Raw genomic sequence first — 18,301 nt, 5'->3', positions numbered from 1 at the left:
CTGGAGGTTTAGTTAGTATTGATCTTTAGGAAAAATATTTTTAAAATGATTATCCAACTATTTTAGATTCAGGAAGGGCAGTAGGACATATTTATGCAAAACTGAACAACACGTAGAGAAAATAATTGCATTAAGAGATGTCAACTGCATCAGTACTTTTAACAGTATCTTTTTCCCAAGCTTAGATTTTTTTGTGTGCGCATTTTTCAGAGCAAACAGCATCCTTACACTTATGCTAAATGCTACTGCTCACATTAAGCCAAAAAGTTGAGTCCTTCTTAAAAAAAAGAAAAAGATCATATCAGATCATATCACAGTCTTATCCTTTGTGAACTTTTAGGAGAAAGGGAAAAACTGTGTTAATATTGAGCCACAGCTGTCTTTCCACTACCAGACAAGCAGCCATGAATTTGCATACGTATCTAAAAACTGAGATTGCTAGGGAGGTGGGGAAGTGTGCTGGAGAACTTTCTGTTCAAGAACATGCCACCTCCTACTCAAATTTTTTGTATCATTCATCATTCCCAGCTCTAAGATTGTCATGGGTTTGCAAAAAGAAAGCTTTGCTTATCATTATTAATTTTTCTAGATATTTTCATGTGCAGATTTCTATGTCCTTAACAAAGAATTCAGAGAGCTTCTTTGTCAATAAATAGCATGCCATTAATCTGGATAACCATCATTCAGGACCTGCTAAACTGGTAATGGCTACTCACATATTTCATTACTTGGAGGCACACTTATGTCCATTTCATGGAGAGAGTTTAGGCCAAATTTGGCTTTGATTAAGTTTTATCTCACCAGGTGACCTGACACATGGTGCCTTATCTTTAGCAGACCAAGAAAGCAAAGCAGAGAGGCAGTGAGAGAAGTATTTCAGTATTCAAAATTTCAGAGATTTCTACACGTGTCAAAGCAGAAGAATTTCAAAGTGTAAAAGGTGCAAAACATTTGCGACTCGCATGAGACTAATTCAGAACTTTTAGCCTCTAGGCACTCTCTGGGATGTTCTCAGACTTTAACTCTTTCTGTTTGTTTATTTGTGCATGAGTAAATTAAGTCATACCTTGACTTCAAGTCCAGTCTGCAGCAGATGTTCTACTAATGTTCATTGACACTGCAAGCACAATTCACATGTCCTGAAGAGCTTCTATCTGCAGTCATCTGCACAAGCAGAAAGGTGTAGCCAGGTTAGGAATAAAGAGAATCAAAATTACTTTTCCTAATTTAATTTATTTACATTAATCTATTAAAAACATGTAAAATAAATTGTGACATTTTTCCTTGAAAGAACAAAACCACATCATTTTAGAGAACATTGATTTTTTTCATCCTCTATTGTTATATATTTTATATTTCAGTATTATGCATATTTAACATTTCAATATTACACATATTCTTGGACTTGCAGCCCAATTCAGTACCAGGGTATTTTTGGAACTATTCATAATCACCTAAGTAAAATTGGAATTTTTCAATACCATTTTGCTTTTACTTATACAAAATGAGAAAACAAACAAACAACAACAACAACAACAAAAAGATAGGGAGCTGTACTTCAGCTTTTGTTTTTGTTTGTTAAGTCAAGATTTTGTTTTTGTTTTTTAAGAGCTGTTTGTGAATGAAAAAAATTGTAGTTGACATTGGATGCTATACATTGTCTTTTAATTTTTTCCTTAAGTAACTTATAGAAATTTGGAGATGTGACATTTTCCATAGAAGTCTGAGGAATTCCTAGATGCTTAAAAATAGTAACTTTCAGATTTTAAAAATTGATAAAAAATATTCACAGCAAGAACAGTCATTTGAAGATTTGAAGAAACATATGAATAGAAACTATATCTCAATGATAGGGAACCTCTTTTAGGAAAAAAGAGAAATTCAAGTTTAATTGGGCAACAATAATTAAATGTTTCTAAGGTCTAAGAAAAGCCATAAACAGCAACATACAAAATGGAAAATCCAGATAATCCAGGACTTTGATAGATAGGAGCATGTCTGGAAACTCATCACAGAGATGCTTAGCATTTGGTTTGCAAGAGGACAATGCAATGTTTGTTGCATCATACACAACAAAAAGAGTATCAAGAAATAAGACATCCACAATGCGCAGCCATTAATGAATGATTTCAACCTTAAATTAGCACAGTTTCATTGAGAACATTCAATTTATCAACATGAAAACCAGACTGATGCAGAAGTAAATCAAGAAAGATTTCAGCCACATCTCAATAGGTTCAGTGATTTCCTCTTCTTTAAATGTAAAATGGGCATTTCTAAATGAAAGTAATGTTACTTTTCAGCTTTAGAGTCTTTCCTTCAACAGAATACAAAATAAAGTATGCCTATTGCTTGCAAGTGGTTAACTTTATTTCTTGAGTATGTTCCACATTTTCTTTTTTATATATATATATATTTTGAAACTCACATTAAACAATTATTGGTTTTATCAAAAAGTTACTCTTATTTTTAATTGCGCAGATAACCAGTTGATGAGTAACTACCATTATGAAATTACAATAATCTCATTGCTTCTGAGTCAATGGCAAAACTTATTTCAAGTCAGCATTTTGCTTGTGTTTCTGCTGATTTACTGCTATCTATTAGTAACATAAAGTATTCAGAGAGAATTAAGTACAGCTATTTTATTTAGTTCAACGTTTTCTTACTACTTATGTGAATTCTTCAGAGAGAGTTTTGCGACAAAAACACAAACAAAAAAAGAGTTGCACAGTGTCAATACGAATTTTACTTTGTCTAGTCTGAAAGTCAAAGTCCAGCAGTGCGCATGACCGGGCATTTCACAACACCACGTGCTAAACTGCTTCCAGCTGCCCACTTTAAAACGTTGGAAATCAAAACAGGAAACAAAACAAAATAAGGGCTTTTAAGCACTGCCATTTCAAAGTATTTGAGATGTGAGCTCGCTGATGCCGTGCACTTCTAAAAGTCTCAGTCTCTGTATTAAGAACTTAAAGCACGCTGCTGAGGGCTGGTGTAATCCTGAGAATAATCGAGTGCTGATTGAGCACTTTCTATAGAAACCAACCAAGCTAGGTTTTCAGATAAACAAGAATCAATAATAAACTCGGTGTTGAATGTTCTTTGATGTTTTTCTTCATCGAACTTCACATTCTATATACACTTCAGTTCCCATGTTTCAGGTGTGCAAGAGGCACAAAACCGGAGCTCTGCTGTAATCTCCCAGAATCAACCTACTGAAATGCACTGCCACCTTGGTGCCTAATTCTCTTCTATCCCGTTGTTCTTCAGTTTCATCAACTGCAATGCTATTTGCAAAAGCCAACTCACAAATGAAAATTCATACAAACAATTCAGGTAAAACTGAAATGTTTGTTTTCAACTTCTGTTTGTAAATTGTGTTCACTATGTTCTCCTAGTTCATAAAGCCACCTTACAGAACCAGAATTTCTCCAAAGTTTATGCCTTCAGTTCAATTTTTTTTGTGTGAACTTCCCTTCATATTTAGTTAGAGGAATGTACTGTACTTTTATCTTCATTGAACTCGATTACCATTTTAATCAATTTTCATAGCACTTTGCAAAAGCTTCTTTTTAGCCAAGACAATTTAGAAATTCTGCTTAACAGTTCTTTTCTGTTTGGTATGTGTGTAACCCAAAAGCAACAAACTCTTGGCCATTTTTAAAGCTTATCTTAAGCATATGATGGCAATGAAACTGTATATTGTTGTATATTCTTCACTACCCACTGCCACCTACTGCAGAATTAGGAGCAATGCAAATAGACCTACTTTCAAGAACTTGAAGTCGAATTGTAAATATAAACTGAAATGCTTAGTGCATAATCTATGCAGATATATGCAGCCATATATATGCATTATGGACTTTTTTAGACCTGATCTAAGTAGAATAACGAATGGTTAAGCAGTGTTAGCTTAAATGTTAAAGCTAAATTTTTCTCTGAACAGGTGGCACTTTTTACCATACATAATTAGTTGTACTACTTCTAAAACATTTGTAGAAATTATAAGGTTTTGTTTTGTATTTATTTTTCAATTAAAAAAAAAAAAAAAAACCCTTTGAAGCCGTCACCCTTCCTGTGCTTCTTTAGTGTTTAAGGCATTTGATCTCTAAAATGCAATTGCAAATTTGAAACTACCCCAGCTGAGATAGAAGGCATTGTACGGCTGCTCAGCCATGTCTTTTCATCAGCTGAACTACTTTCTAGGAATTAATGTCAAATAGCGCAGGTTACTTTAACCCTGCATACATGCAATTTTAGGTTTATTTTATATAATCCAAGAAAACAAAACCAAATTTGCTGGGAGTTAGGCAGCAATTTAAATGAGTTTTTAGTTTGTCAATATTCCAACTTTAAGCTTTCTGAACTATAGCAATGAAATTAGCATATTTGTCTATGGTAATAATGCAAGCTTATTTCTCTTGTAAAAATTTGTCAAGAAAAAAATGATTTAAATTGTAAATTTAAATGTTGTGGCAAAATGGATCTCCCTAGCCTTCAAAGCTACAAGCTGTATTATACCCAATCTTTTTTTTATTCTTCAAAAACATGACAAATTATTCCATTTCTGAGTCACTATTTTTCTGTCTGAGGTGCATTCTTCCAGATAAAAGGACACAAAAATTTCCTTTTCTCTTTCTGGGCTCCATGTTGGAATGCATAGCAATTTTGACTTTCTGTAAATGGTTTTGTTTTTTACTGCTTCTGAAGCAGAAGAATTTTAAAGATTTTATCTTGCATATTTAAGAAAATGATATATATCCTACACTTCAGACATAACGCTCGTACAGTAATTGTCAATCACATAAAGACTATATATATTAAAGCTGTTTCTTATATTTAATGTAATTTAATTTAATATTTAATGACTACATGACTACATCACCAGTATCTCAGCTAGGAAATAGCCACCAATCAATGCTTCTGACTACAAAATGTTTTTAAAGCATTCTTTAATATAAAAAATAATTTGCTTCTTTACCTAATATACTAGTCTTTTACAAGAATGCTTGGAAGAATGAAAAATGGTATGTTATAAATATTATTTTAAAATATTCCTTAATTTATGTTTTATGGCTATAAACAGCTATAGACAGGTTTAAAACTACATAATAAAAACATTTCCTACATTAGAGATTTTAAAACCATTACCTGTTGATTGCAGCTTCCTTTTGTTTTGAGTTTTTTGTGCAGACAGAAAAAAAAGGAAAGAAATTATCTGCATGGTTACATGGGACTATGGCTTAAACTATCACAGTTCTGAGCATTTTGCAAGTATAAAATTTGGAGTAAAGAGGTTGTTTTGAGCATACATATTTCTTCTATTTAACAAAGCAGAACTAGCAAAGACTATTTAGTACATTTGAGCAATGTTAAGACTACTCTAACTTGGAAGAAACAAGAGCACATATGCTAAAGCTTAGTCCCTTTGAGCTCAATGAAATCGGGATTTGGTCTTTACATCAACATTTACCCTTATACTTTAGCTTTCCCACTGGACTTAGGCCTGCTAAATGCTTGTGGTAACAGTATATGTCTTTGTTCTCAATGTACCAGAAAATTGTAAGGATCTTCCATGAAGCCAGATTATTATTTTTTTTAATGGATGCATCAAAATAGTCTTATGTGTTGTATTAATAACTTACGGTATTTTTCACAGTTCTTCATGTGAAGCAGCAAAGATCAATTATTTATCTAAATTCACAAAAAGTAATGAACAGCATCCACAGCTTCACACATTTGCCATCATGAGGAATGATGAGTCCCCTTCCCTTTCTGGTGCACATCAAAGGCAGAGAGTTATACATTCCATAAAGCCACTCTTGGGGTTGCTTGTAATTCTACTGTCCTTTTCATAAGATGTGACTAGAATGGTCAGACCTCAAGACCATCTCTCCTCCTTTTCTTTCTTTCACAATCTTCCTGTTCCCTCAAACACGTGCCCAAACCCAGAAGCTAAGACTTGGCCAGCTCCTGGAGACTTTGGCCTCTTCCCACTCTTGTAATAAGCTTTTCAGTCCATCTATTTGATTATTTTATACAGTGTTGTTGGTAATTAATCACTCCAAAGATAATACAATACAGCTAAGATGAGGGCTGTTTTTGTGGTAGAGGTAAATAGGGTAGGATTCTTACCCATAACCTGAGAATGGAACTACTACAAAGATATTTCACATTTCTGAGGATCAAAGAAGCCTTTTTGGCTGCATACCTTCAGTAGAAAATGATAAATAATTTTCCTTGTCCCAGATGTTGCCACTGACTAAGACACAGCATTTTATTCACCCTCAGTGGCCAGTTAGTGATTGTAAAGAATAATTGGGGAAATTCACAAAACACCATTACAGGTGTGGATCAAGGACTCTTCCTCCCTCTCGTTTTAAATTTGCTCTGGTATCATGATTATTCACTTGCTCTTATAGCAAGCAATTAAATTCAGTCACGTTTCTCAATTCAAAGTACATCCACTTTCAACAGTATGCATTTCTGCCAAGTTTGGTCACTTAGTTTATCAACTTCTTCAAACAAATTTTATTTTGGAAAAAAAAGAAAAAAAGAAAAAAAAAAGAAAAAAACTAACATACTGCCACAAAGCTGACTGAATTTTTATGAGTTTTTCTTTTAAATAAAATCTGAATCTGTTTTACCGCTTTTTAATCATCTATGGATAAAAATTGTAATAAAAAACAAAAAAAAAAAAAGCAGGGAAGAAAGTCTTGTTGCATACCAGTTTAATTGAGATTCAAATGAAATAAATTTTGAATTTACAGTAACAAGTCTGCAAAAGTGTTTTTAACTGTCTCAGAGCTGTTTGAGGATCAAGATAATTACGGTATACAGGATAACAGAAAATATAATATGCTGGCATCCTATGTCTATTCAGCTAATCTTTATCCCTTCACAGATGTTCAAGCACAGTATTTTCATAAACTGACTTAATAGGTATAAACATCATGATAAAGAACCCAAAGTATTTGGAAGATAATTTAAATCATATTCCTTGCAAAATAATATTAAAAATACGGTAGGTCTCAAATATTTTTGGATTACGCTCACAGAAGCCTTTAACTAAGTTAAAGATCCAAGAATAAATGTAGCAAAAGAAAATCTTTAATGAAACAAGCCAATATAGACTACAGCGTCACCTTTAATCACAGAATAACAATGAATTGCATCACATTTACTCTTTGATCCTTGCTTCCAAAGGCTTTGGTATTCAAATTGAATTTGTGTCCTACATCATTTTGAGGACTTAATTTTGTATATGACCTCACAAGTCTGGGAATTAATTTATTGATGCACAAGGCCAGGGTGTAGAAAAGCAACACTGTTATTTGTGGGGCCTGTACTTCACAGAACAGCAACTGCTATTCCAGCTAATCCTCTAATATGGAATTACAAGGAATGAGTAACCAGGCAATAGTTAATGCTTTGCTTGTCTCCCAAACTTGTCTTGAGTACTTGTCTAGCTGAGACTTATACAGAAAACTGCCCTGCACCACAGAGGTTTACACTATCTTATTTGTCATTTGTTGAGCAACACAGAAACTGAGTTCAGGTGAAATTGTTCGGCAAACTTATTTTGGGGTTGAATTCTGTCCGGCTCCGACAAAGCTTTGACAAAGACGAACAATATTGTTATCTCTGTGTTGGGTACTGCTGGGTTTTTTGTTGTTAGTTTTACTGAAAATAATAACAGCTATGCTTTTACAAAAATTGTATTTGTATTTGAAGTCCTATTTTGGATTTATTTTATTTTTTTTAATGCAAAATGTTCTATCAGCCCTGGGTTGTAGCTTCAGATATCTAAGTATCTTATGCTTTCTCCTTGTTATTTTTTCCTCTCTCTGTAGGCAATAGTTACCTGCAACACATTATTTAAAGAGACAATGTTTTTACATGTTGTTTAATAAGCCAAATGTTATTTTAAATGCATAAACCTAGTTTCTTGTTGACATGTGCTAGCATATGAAATTCAAGGCTAAGAAAAAAGCCAAGACTGATTACCAATTTTTTGTTTCAGTATTTTTAAAACTGACTGTAGCACAGCAGTATCATTATATATACATTCATACATTCTAATGTCTTTTGAAATTTCCTTCTGAGTTTCTACAGGCCATGTAAGTATATTGATAACTGGAGATCATATTTCTTGTTGGAATACTTCAACTATAGTAACAGGTTAACTGAAATTAGCAGATAGCTAACTTGATTTCAAAAAAAAAGCAAAATGAACACAGTATTTCACACTTTTTACAGCATTTTTCTTGTAAGTCGATTTTCTATAAATAATCCTCTTGAAGAATTATGCTGCTTGCAATACATTTCCTTCTTCCATTTCCAACTTTGTACATAATCCTAGCCTTACTTGTGTATGATTTCTTTTTCTTTCTCTACTTCAAAACTAATGGCATCCAACTTATGCAGACTCATCTTAAAAATCTGTGTCATCCACATGGCTAAATTTGATCAAATTCAGACACAATTCTACAAGCCACACATGCAAGCAGTTGATAGTATTGGCATTTCCAAAATTTGTCCTCCACTACTGAGAGCACACCCTAGCAAGAATAATTCTATTGCTCAAAACTAACAGATTGAGAACCACTGAATGATTTATATACCCATCTTCTATTAATTTAATTGGAAAAGAAACCTCAAAATAGTGTAAGAACTAAACACCTTTGGAAACCTGCAGTCAAGTTTCTGAACTGAAACAGACCTTCCTGGTTTGGACTGATGTAACCTTCTGAGCAACAAGCACAGGGAAAATTTCAAGAAAAATTCTGAATTGAGGGCAAGAATTAATAGATTTTAGTTACAGCCTGGTTATTTTTCTATGATACAAGGAAGAATTTATTGGGAATTATGTAGCAGAAAATTTGTCCCCACTCCTTATTATTTGCCTTCTTCAATGCGAACAGAAAGTTTTTCATGCAGTAACTTCATCGGACAAAAATACCTATCATTGTTATAAGTTAGTGAAAACTGTTACACATAAGTTGTTTGTACACTCAAAGAAGCAGTTCAGCATCTGTGTAGTTGAAATTCAGATGCAGAATGGAGACGAAACTAGAAAAAGGGCAATTAATTTGATCATAAGAGGTAATTAAGAGCTATCAAATACTAAAAGATACAAAGCAAATCACAGAACTTCCGTCTCCGCCACACACTGTTGGGGATTTGATATGAATACCTTTTTATATTTACTCGGTGTAATTATCTGCAAAAGAACTTAGTATTACACACTGCTCATTGTAAAGAGAATTCTGCTGAACAGTCCAGATTAATTTGTAATGTATATTTAGTACAATACTTATGTTTATCAAATAAAACTATTGAGTACAGAAATACTGAAAGATGTACTTCATGATAATCTAGCAACAATTTATTCTCACTAACATCTCTTCACAAGAGAGAGAATGTAGCTGCTTGGCAAAAAAATAAATAAGAGTCTGTAAGAAGGCATAAGCATATAGCTTAGTTAAGGAAAATCAGAGAACTTCTAACAATTCCTGGATCTGCTTTTCATTCTCCAATGAACAAAAACACAAACAAGCACAGAAGTTCATCTTCCACTCCTAGGTCTTCTGCTTCCCCTACAATCCATAATTCCAGTCACCTATTCACCAAGTACAAGATATACAGTACTAGATATGTAGTTCAATAAGAATGAGAGAGGTCTAGATAATCAGAATAAGCCTGCTTCTGCATGCGAGCACCCTGGTAGGGCATGAACTGTTGTAGTATACCAGAGTGTATGCTTAGCTGAGACCTGAGCTTGATGTGAAGTGTTTCTGATCTGGGATGTTCTAATCAGATAGTAAACTTTTAACAGATGTGAGGCTATTTCCCCTAGCTAAAGAAGGATAAATCTAGATTTAGCTATTTATCATGGCCAGCTCATAAAGGAGCTGTTTACAGGATGAGCAAAGAAAACTGTAGTTGTTCTTGCCTTTGGATGTGTTTTTACTAAAAGACAAACCTGAGAGGCATGTCCATGTTTTGAAAAGTTGCTCTTCTCAGATGAAAGCTTTACAGAACTGAAACTAAGCAACTCATGACTTGTAATCATCATTCATCCTGCAATATAAATGTGTGGTTGCTGGCTGGCAGTACTATGTAGTTCAAAATTCAAAAATACAGTAGGATAGAGTTGGCACTGAAGTAAATATTTTGTGACAACTAAAATCTATAATACTGATGAAATGAATGTATTGTTGCAACTTACTGAAATAAATGCATTCCATCGGAAACCTTAAACACTTTCTAATAGAACACATTATCAGGTAGTCTAGAAAAAATCCCTGAGTGTCATCACAAGGATATAATGTATTTAGTTTGCCAATTGATCTTTTTCTGAAGGAAGATTCAAGCAAATTTGATTGTTTTCACAGTTAGTCTTAATTACAGCTTGAAATGCAGGGAACAACTCACAGGGAAAATGAGTGTGGAGAGTGAGGAGAGAACAGGCTTAGTATATACAGTATTTGAATGATTTGCAGTGCAAAGTTACAAATCTTTTGGTACCTTTGCAAAGTTTTCAACCTTCTAGCATACATATCAGGAGAATCTAAGAAGCAAGCCATCAGTATGAGGTTCAGAAATAATTACTGGTCAAGAATCAGTGTCAAATCTAACAGCTGTCAGCTGACTAAAGACAAAATTAAAACTCTTTACAGATGGTCTGCAAAAGAATTATATGACGTTTCACATAGTGTTTAAGCTTTTAACAGTGCACCTATATTTTCTAAAGCCAAATCTTACCACAGCTGTTCACTTTTGTAGGGCAAACCTCAGACTTTCAAAATGATATCATATTCTATCAAACTAGCATAAGAACTAACCAGAAATACTACCTAACTAGTAATAAGCACTGAAGCACATTACAGACACAGATGTCAGAATACATACAGAAGACATTTTAATTTACAGGCTCTTTTGTAAAAGATTTAGGAATCAACCATACGTGGTAACAGCAAGGTGTAGAGGTACTTTATTAGTCTGGGGATAAAACCATGCATTTGTAACTGATGGACACAAGAACATTCTGCTGAAAACTATATATATATTAATGTTTTATGTGCACGAAGCCCGAAAAAGTGGGATAGAACACTGCATTAATGTTATAGATTAACTTGACAAGACAGCTGATCCCATTGTGCTCACATTAAGTGAATACGAGGTTCACTGAATGTTAACACAGGGAAGGAATTATTTTCTGCAGAGATTGCTCAGATAAATTCTGCTTAAACTATTATTAGCCTTTAATGAAAATGTAATTTTCCAAAATTATATAAAAGTTGCATTTCCAATTCTCTTTAATTTTTTTCTGGCATTAAGTTACGACTAATTGGTATTAGAAGTCTGATTTTATAGGTATTTTATTGATAATCAATACCATCAAACAACTAGAAAGACAAAAGCAGAAAAAAGAACAGATAATTACCACAGGAGAGACAGGCTAAATGGCAACTCCTACGGCACCAGCACAAGAGGGTTTGTTTAAGAACAAACAACATGAGAGCGTACATGCTACTTAATTATTTCATACACACACTCAGGATTTGCTTACTGCCCTAGCCTTACACTTCCTAGGTCTGAACTTCTCTTCCCAGCTGGGAGATCCCTTCTTGTCCAGGAAAGCTGGGCAGAAAATCACATTGTTCTGTGCTGTCCAGCCACAGAGTTAGCAGCATTGGGTGAAAGTGGTCTGGATCCCCAGCATACATCTCTACACATCTCTCTAATCTCCAAAGTCTTCTCAGACTTCCAGCGTCAGCTCTTCCAGCTGAGATCTTCTCTAAAAAAATAGCTAATCAAGCTAGATAAGTAAAAAATAAAGAAATCTCTGACTTGCTTTTATTTTTAGCATCTTTCTTTTGGAAGTACATTAAAAAAAAACAAAACTGTAAAGAACAGGTTTTATGTAACATTTTGTTGTTAATTCACAAACTTATCCACAGAAATGCTTTCACAGCAGCAATGATATGAATTAGTTTGGATTATTGTCATTCCTTTTTGTCAGTTCCAATCGTATGCATAAGCTTAATTTTTGTAGTACAAAATTCAGTGAGATCATACATGACTGGGCTAGGAATTAGCTGTTTTGTGATCACAAATCTTTTTTTAACTAATGATAACACTTGATATTTTCAGAATGGAGGTCAAGCATCACAAAATTAGAAGCAAATCTTTTTAAGAATGTTTTAAATTCTTCCCAAAATTCTTCCCTTTATATTAATGAGAAGCTGGCATAACACACGTCAAGCCTAGGGAGCAAAACCGCCTAGGAAATTTACAACAAGAAAGCAGAATTTAAAAACTAGGTTTCAACTTGAATCTCTTTACTGTTTTGTTAACAATATTTGAGCTCATTTACTGGACAATGTATTTTAGAATCCCAGAATACTCAAGTGTTGGAAGGAGCCTCTGAAGGCCATCTAGTCCAACTCTCCTGCAGGGACATCACACCTAGATCAAGTTGTCCAGGGCCTTATCCAACCTCACCTTGAAAGTCTCCAGGGATGAGGCATCATCCACATCACTGGTGCGTCATCACCCTTACTGTAAAAGATCTTTTCATTATATCTAAGCTAAATCCACTCTTTTTAATCTTGAAGCCATTTACCCTTGTTCTATCGCTACAGACCCTACTAAAGAGTCTGTCCCCTTCTTTCCTGAAGCTCCCCTTTAGATACACTAAAAAGTCACTATCAGGTCACCTCAGAACCTTCTCTTCTCCAGGCTGAACAGCCCCAGCTCTCTCAGCCTGTCCTCTTCATAGGAGGTGTTCCACTATATTGATCATTTTTCTGGCCCTTCTCTGGACATGCTCCAACAGCTCTATATCTCTCCTGCACTTCTCATACTTTTTCTGTTCTTTCCATAAACTCAACATTAGGTTTTCCCTAAACTACATTTGTGGTCATGTTCATTAGTACATTCTGACAAATTGCGTAGACTAACAATGCAAAGTTCTTATACAACTGGATTTTATGGACTTTTTCAAGATTGTGCTGTGAGCTTACTGCTACTTAGGGAACCAAAATGATCACAACAGTAGGTCCCCAGGGCACCTGTTTCTAAACAGAGACTGGGTTAGCTCCAGAAAAGTCAATTCTATTGAAATTCTTAGAACATAAAAAATCAGTTGGCAATATTGAAAAAGAAAAATGAATGTACTATGTTTCCTTTCTTAAAATGCCTCATTTAGTGTGTTATTTTACAGCCCATCATGGTACATACCCTTATGTCATTTTGTAACACAATTCAAACATTCATTCAATATTTTAGAAGTCATATATGCTATTTGTTGTGACTAGACACTCCAGGGAAAAGCCCAAGGAGTGGAGGAAAGCTATGTCATTCATCTTCAAGAATAGCAAGAAGGACCCAGGATGGTCAGCCTAACCTTGACCACTGGGTAGGTGATGGAGCAGCTAATCCTGGAGATTATCTTTAGGCACATGAAAGAAAAAATACCATCAGCAGTAGTCATTGTAGATTAACCAAAAGAAAGTCATGCCCAACTAGCTCAATAGCTCAGTGAAATGTCTGGCATCTTTGACAAGGGAAGAGTAATAAATACTGTTTACCTAGATTTCAGAAATGTTTTTGACTATCTCCCAGATTCTCATCAAGATATTGCTGACATATGAGCTAAACGATTAGACAGGAGCGTTAAAAACTAGCTGAACAGCCACGTCCAGAGAGTGGTAAAAAGCGGCACAAGTTTACTTGAAGGTCAATAACCAGTGGTGTACCCCAGGGTCAATATTGAGTCCAGTCTTATCCAGCATCTTCTTTAATGATCTGCATGATCGTTAAAGACAGAGCATTGTCCACACTCAGAACGTTTGCTGATGATACAGAAATGGGATGAGTGGTTAAGTATACCAGAGGATCACTCTGCCATCCAGAGGGACCTCGACAGGCTAGAGAAAGGGGGGGTGACAATAACTTCATACAGTCTAGCAAGGGAAAGTGCAATCTGTGGAGGAACAACCCCAGGCACAAATACACGCTGGGGGCAAACCAGCTGGAAAACAGATCTGCAGAATAAGACCTGTGGACTTTGGTGGGCAACGAGATACTCCCTTGCAGCAAAGAACATTAATGGTATCCTGGGCTGCATTAGGAGGAATATTGCTAGCAGTCTCTAGAATTGGATGTTTCCAAAGAAGTTCCATCTCTGACGCTCCTTGTGAGCTGTCAGCATGCTCTGTGCTATCTCTACCATCCTGCATGCCCTGTAGCTGTGAATTATACACCTCTGATGAGATTCTTCTGATGCTCTCTGGGAATCCTAGAAAGCTTTCAGGGCTACTGGATGAATATTTTTGTCCAAAATCATATTCTCATCCTTCAGTCTGAAAAGGTTTTGCTGCAGGAAATGTGCTTAAGAAATACATGAAGATTAGGAAGATGCTTTGTTTTCTTCCAACTACTTCAAGCCCCATCCTTTTTAGTCCTCTTCTGTACTACTTCATTGTCTTGCCTTTTCTTACCGATTTTTACTGTTGTTTCATTTTTGGCAACGGACAGTCAGGAAAAACAGGCATTGTTATTTTGGGTCTCAGCACTGGACGAGGCTGGGGACAGAGAAGGTAGACGTCCACAGCTGTGTGCTTGGTTTAGCTCCTGGCTGAGTTGTCATGTGGAAGAGTCACTCACCTTCTGAATTAAATCTGTGCTGTCTCACTAGTATATTAGCTGACAGTTGGCCAGAGCAATATGAGCTGTTTTGTTGAGGTATTAATCATATTTTGAAGCAGCATTTCCTTGTGTTGGTTGTGGTGTGAGCGCAGCTTACTTGTGCATCAATGCAGTCGCAGCCAGGCAGCACCATACTTGGGAATATTTCCATCGTAATGGGTGCAAGACTGGTTGTCTGTGTCGATAGGGCTCAAAAAAGCCTGTTTGCATTTGGCGTCTCCTGTTACTGGGGTACATGGGGGCTGAGGGGAGTCAATTGTCTGGGCATACCTCATTTTTTCAGTTTAAACTGAAATACAATGACTTCCTAGTGGGAACTAACCAACAGCGTGATGCTGGTGCTATGTGCCATAGGTTGCACAAGCTCTCCAAGCAAGGCAGCCTTTGGTGGAAGGAAGTGTCTCTTAGCTCTAGGAATTGTGCAGGTCACATTGTTTGCTCCCCCCCTCCTTATGCTTTATGTGCTGTTAGACATGGGAAACTTGTTTTCAGGTGCCCTCTTTTGCAGAAAATGGTGAACTATGCATAGCAGGGCTCTTTCTTTGTAAATACTAGTCTTCGGATAGTTTCTCTGCTCCAAGGGTATGTGGTCTTTGTCAGCACAGAATGACAGTACAGAAATGAGGAAGTATCAGCTGAAAGGTCTGCAGAAGATGAGCTGCTGTCTTTTAACTCATGTTTTCCCTTCCAAAGTAGAGCATGAGCAAGACAAGGCATTGGCAATAGGCTGCCATGCAAAGCAAGCAGCGGTGTAGAAGCCATTCATACTCATCCTGAAAACATTTGTCATCAGAGGGGAGTGGAAATAGGGGCTCTCCTCTCAAACAGCTATTAGTGCATTTGGCTTAGGTAGCTCCCCTGCCTCAAACTCCAAGCACATTCTCTTCTCCTCTACTTGCCATTATGTATCATGATCACAGGTGTGAATGAATATATATTCTGTTCTGGGCTCCCCAGTACAAGAGAGACAGAGGGCTACTAAAGAAAGTCCAATGAAGACCATGGAGTCAATTAAGGGACTGGAACATTCCTCACATGCAGAAAGGCTGGGATTGCACAAACTAAATAAAGCTCAGGGAGAAATCTTACCAATAGAATCCTGAAGAAAGGGAGGAAAGAAGGTGAAGTCGGTCTCTTTTCAGTGGTGCTCAGTAATATGAGAAGAGGCAAGGGGCACAAGCACAGAAGGATCCATTTCAACATCAGGGAAAAGTTTCACACTCTGAAGGTGACAGAGCACTGGCACATGTACAGAAAGGTAGCAGAGTCTCCCCTTTGAAGATATTCAAAAGCCACCTAGATGTGGTCCTAGGCAACTTGCTCCTGGTGGCCCTGCTTGAGCAGGGGACTGCATCAAGTAACCTCCAGGAGCCCCTTCCAACTTCAATTGTTCTGTGATTCTGTTAATGTGTGGAAAAATAAATGAAAACTAATACTGTCATTCTCTTAGATATATGTAGTGAACATTAAAATCATAGAAATTCACAGATGTTTGAGCCATTTTAGAGCAAATTCTATGCAAGTTTCAATCCAGGACTTTAATTTGAAAGCAAAGGTAATATGCTGGCCTGAGGCCAACAGCATTTCATTTCTGACCCTCAGTAACATGTTTTCAGGTATAACATCAGATAAAACATTTTATAATTTAATGTCTCCTTGCTGCTTCTCACAGGCAAGATATAGACAACAATTCACTGTGTCAGAGGGCAATTAGGCTTGATTTTGCTTCAGTAAATATTTTATATAAATATACACATCACACACTTGATCTGTTTGAATAGGAATAGTATAACACCATTTTGACAATGTAAAAAGTCATGAATATAAATGAAATGATCAAGCAGTACAGTGCAGAAGACCACAAAATCTAGCATCTGCTTACAGTAAAATGTATTTCTCCTTATATACCAGAATGTAGAACTTTTTATTCCAGAGACTCACTGTTGGCATCTCTATAGCTGGAAAATATTTTTGAGATACATAATGGTGAGTAGTTCCTTCAGTATATAGTGATTTAAAATATGAAAATGTGGCCTTTTCAGGCTTGCTTTTTGCTCTCCAGTTTTGTGCATCTTACAGTGGAAATACATTGTATGTTTTTATGCTGAAAATGACTACTTTTAAACCACAGGTATATTCAGAGTGTAGCATCACAATCCTACCAGTACAAAAGAAAGACCATAGAAGCTGCTTCATTTAAGTCTATTGACAAAATAAGTTATGCTTAAGAACCTACACTTGAATCAGCCTCTGGAAGTATCTATTTCTCTTCCCTGAATATGCTCACAGCCAAGAGTGATTAAACTCTTAAACTTTACACAGTTGGGTGGCCCAACTGGGTGGGCCCAACTCATAAGCAACCTCATAAAGTTCAAAAAGGCCAAGTAAAAGGTCCTGTACCTCGACCAGGGCAATCTCAAGCAGAAATACAGGCCGGGCAGATAATAGCTTGAGATCAAACCTGAGGAGAAGGATCTGGGGATGTTGGTTGATGAAAGACTCAACGTGAGCTAGCAATATGTGCTCGCAGCCCAGAAGACCACCAACCAGATCCTGAGTTACATCAAGAGAAATGTGACCAGCACGTCTAAGGAGGAGATTCTGCCCCTCTATTCTGCTCTCATGACACCCCTCCTGGAATACTGTTCTAGGGCTCCCAACAAAAATAAGATATCGAGCTGTTGGAGCAGGCTCAGAGGAGAGCCACAAAGATTATCAGAGGGCTGAAGCAGCTCTCCCCCTGGGGACAGGCTGAGAGGTGGGGCTCAGTCTGGAGAAGGCTTCAGAGTGATGTTATATATTATCTGAAAGGGACCTACAAGGAAGCTCAGGAGGAATTTTTTTTATAAGAGAAAGTAGCAAAAGGACAAGGGGAAATGGCTTTAAACTAGAAGATGGCAGATTTATACCAGATAGTAAGAAGATGTCCTTTACTGTGAGTGTGGTGAGACACTGAATCAGCTCACCCAAAGAACAATCTGGTCTACTGGAGGTGTCTCTGCCTATAGCAGAGGGATTGGAACTACCTAATTTTAAAGGTCCCTTCCAATCCAAACCGTTCTATGATTCTATACTGCTGATTCATGAGAGAAAGGAGCAGACAGGCAGTTTGACAAAATGGCATCTGAAGTATAGACGAAGCAAATATATAGAATTGAGTTCCTTCACACAGGAAAAAAAATGCACCCATTGACATTCATCATCAGCTTGAAATTAATGAAAACCTATGATTCAAAATGTATCTAATCTCAGCTGTAGTCTACAGAAAACGACCTGATATTTCAGTGTTGGGATCTCAATTGACAGGTTCAAGACAGCTTGATGTATCAGATATTACTGTTAGTCTACGTTACTGTTTGTCAGGGAAGCAAAAGTTAACACCTTATCTACTTAACAGGTAAGGAAGATTTCCCCATGCAACATATTTTACCAGCCCATAAAAAGAATCATGCACCTTGAAGGAAAAGTAACTTACAGTTTCATGGAAATGCCTGCATCTGTGCTGAAGATGTGATACAATCTAGCTAGATCTAACTACCTGAGTGCTGTAGGAAATAGAATACTTGTCATCATTCTCGTC

The 18,301-nt window shown here is 36.3% G+C and overlaps 1 long non-coding RNA gene across 5 annotated transcripts in view; it reads right to left on the bottom strand.

Moving 5' to 3' along the window:
• LOC149917743 (uncharacterized) overlaps positions 1-18,301 on the bottom strand; it is a 310,433-nt gene that overhangs the window by 74,450 nt on the left and 217,682 nt on the right. For all 5 annotated transcript variants that reach the window (XR_016466710.1, XR_016466711.1, XR_016466712.1 and 2 more), the window contains one exon: positions 1,067-1,164. This is a non-coding gene — a long non-coding RNA (uncharacterized LOC149917743). The remainder of the gene's footprint in view (positions 1-1,066; positions 1,165-18,301) is intronic.

The sequence above is a fragment of the Phasianus colchicus genome, chromosome 5, assembly GCF_987193195.1.
Source record: "Phasianus colchicus chromosome 5, bPhaCol1.hap1.1, whole genome shotgun sequence".
In the NCBI taxonomy this organism is placed as follows: Eukaryota; Metazoa; Chordata; class Aves; order Galliformes; family Phasianidae; genus Phasianus; species Phasianus colchicus.
Note: the sequence above shows the minus strand (reverse complement) of the source record. Positions and strands in the feature narration are given on the sequence as shown.